Source organism: Callospermophilus lateralis, chromosome 12 (genome assembly GCF_048772815.1).
Source record: "Callospermophilus lateralis isolate mCalLat2 chromosome 12, mCalLat2.hap1, whole genome shotgun sequence".
In the NCBI taxonomy this organism is placed as follows: domain Eukaryota; kingdom Metazoa; phylum Chordata; class Mammalia; order Rodentia; family Sciuridae; genus Callospermophilus; species Callospermophilus lateralis.
In genome coordinates this window covers 27,184,036-27,186,909 of record NC_135316.1, presented here as the reverse complement: position 1 = coordinate 27,186,909, position 2,874 = coordinate 27,184,036, and the positions used below count along the sequence as shown (strand labels likewise).

Here is a 2,874-nt window from a genome sequence, read left to right as displayed (position 1 = left end):
TGGCCTTAGAAAGTCATCCAGCTGGAAAGGATGTAAATCATCTAAGCAACTCCTGTCAACTTCCAGATGAGAAAACCAACACCTAGAGGGGAATGTAGATGCTGGGTCATGGCTTGTTGCTTAGCCCAGTCATCTCTCCATTCATTCTCAACCAAAGTGGCCCATCTGCTCTCCAAACAGGAAGAGGAAGTGAAACAATTGGGAGCAGGGGAAGAATTCATACAGAAAATGATACTCCTAGGTGACTAGCCTCTTCCAGCCAAGGATAGGCCAGGAAAAAGGTTAGGTGAGGGATGGAGCTTCTCCTAATGCTAACACATGTAAGCACACGTACACCACGCATTCAGTACCTGGATACCCATTCTCAAAGTCCAGAATAGTGCCTTGAGAGAGAGAGAGACAGAGAGAGAGAGAGAGAGAGAGAAAGTGTGTGTATGTGTGTGTGTGCATTACCGGCAGGAAACTCAGGAATTTGGGACCCTATAATAGGACCCAAATCCTAAACTGGGCACTTTTAATATGATTTCCTGTCCAGGGCAAATAGAAGGAATGCTGACCCACAACTCTAGGCAACAGCAGAGAAAAATCTGACATAAATTGGAAGGTAAGGAGGGGAGAGTATAGGAAGAGGGCACTAATCAAAATTATCTGCATTTTTTAAGAGTTCAGAGAGAGAAGTGGCATGGGCCTGAGATAGCCCAGATGCCTAGGCCAGTGGGGTGCTCCCTCTGCTGACCGGGAAGGACAGATTGCCTACACATCCGCCTTGCTTAGCCTATCCTCTAGAGTTCCAGAAGGGTTGGGAGGGTGAAGAAGGAATGGTGACTCTTCAGCCATCCAAGGAGCCACTGCCCTTGTTCTTGTGGCTGAGGGGTAAGGCAGACTTGCTCTGGGGCTGGGTCATTTTGCTGGCCAGGTAGACAAAGGGCTTCAGGAGGGAGCGGCGGTCAGCCCCTGATAACTCCCACAGCTTCACCTTCTGTGATTTGGTCGAATGCTGAGCCACATCTGGGTGTACATGCCACTGTTCCTGTAGGTCACACTTATTGCCCAGGACCACAATGGTGACCTCCTTCTTATCCTTAGATATGTCAATCTCCTTCTTGAGTAGCTCCACACTCTGAAAGGACTCTTGGCTATCTGTGCTGTAGACTAGGACGTAGCCTTCCGTGCAGGAGAAGCAGTGCCGGGGCAGCTCAGCCCCATCTCGAAGCCCCCAGGTGTCCTAGAAACGCATCTGCTCCCGCACTCCCGGATCTGTCTCAATAGAGCCTGCGTAGATACCTTCCTGGGTTTCAATCATCTCAGAACCTCCTAGGGCTCCGGTAGAACCCCTGCCCGGCCCCTCCCAGCTGGCAGAAGACAGGGCAGCCGCAGCACCGCCCCTTATTTTGTCTTTTATTTAGAGACAGGGTGTCACCAGTTGCTTAGTGCCTCACTAAATTGCTGAGGCTCACTTTGAACTCACTATCCTATGTCTCAGCCTCCTGAGACAGTGGGATTACAGGTGTGTGCCACTGTGCTCAGCTTCGCAGCCCTCATTGCACTTTGAATCTCTATGAATTTGACTATTTGGGATAGCTCATATAAATGATATTATAGATTGTATTTGTTTTTCTGTGACTGGCTTATTTCATATAAGAATGAGTGAATAAGAATACATGAATGAGAATACATATTATGCAATGTGAATATATATTATATAGAATGAAGAATATATACTATATAACATATATGTATGTGTGTGTGTGTGTATATATATATATACTATATAACATATATACTATATAACTATATACTATATATATAACATATATACTATATAACTATATACTATATATATAATATATACTATATAACATATATGTATGTGTGTGTGTGTATATATATGTGTATGTATATATATATATATATATATATATATATATATATATATATAGGCTCAGCTGCTACAGAAAGCTTAGTGTAGTGGTGCTTGCCTATAGTCCTAGTTTCTTAGGAGGCCTCTCTGCAGGCTGAGTGGGAGGATCACTTGACCCAGAAATTTAAGACCAATATAGGCAACATAGAGAGACCCTGTCTCAAAACACCACCAACAAAAATTACCATAGACTGGTATGTTAAACAAGAGATTTATTTCTCAGTTTGGGAGGCTGAAATTTAGAGATCAGATTAGCTGTGATTGGGTTCTTCAGTAAGTCCTGTACCTGGTTAGCAGAAGATTGATTCTTTGGCCTGGCACGGTGATGCACACCTGTAATCCCATGGGCTCAGGAGGCTGAGGCAGAAGGATCATGAGTTCAAAGCCAGCCTCAGCAACTTAGTGAGTCTGTAAGCAACTCAGCAAGGGCCTGTCTCTAAATAAAATACAAAAAAGGGCTGGAGATGTGCCTCAGTGAGTAAGCCCCTCTGGGTTCAATCCCCAGTAATAAAGCAAAACAAAAGGTTAATTCTTTGTTATATCAACAAATGGGAGAGAGAGAGAGACAGAGACAGAGACAACAGGCTCTCATATCTCTCTTCTTATAAGAGTTCCAATCCCATTCATAACCTAATTACCTCCAAAGGCCCCATTTGCTAATACAACTGTATTGGAGTATTTCAACCATACAGGATTTCAACATATGAATTTTGGGGAGGGACACACAAATATTCAGTCCATAGCACATGTATGTATTTTACACATATACATTCAGGACTCCTCCTTTTATTTCTTCCTTTTTATTTTCATAGTCATCTATTACAAGCCAAAGGGGGGGATGCTCTTTTAATGCATTTTACATAATTTTCTTGATTGCTGGGAATATGTTGGATGAAAGCCAAGCATTTGTAATGTAGCCTACTCCTGCTGTGACCCATAGAGATTGCACCTTT

The 2,874-nt window shown here is 43.2% G+C and overlaps 1 pseudogene; it reads right to left on the bottom strand.

The window, feature by feature from the left end:
- Nucleotides 1-829: 829 nt before the first annotated feature.
- On the bottom strand, nucleotides 830-2,266 carry LOC143411826 (NF-kappa-B inhibitor-interacting Ras-like protein 2 pseudogene; annotated as a pseudogene).
- Between the last annotated feature and the right edge of the window lie 608 nt (nucleotides 2,267-2,874).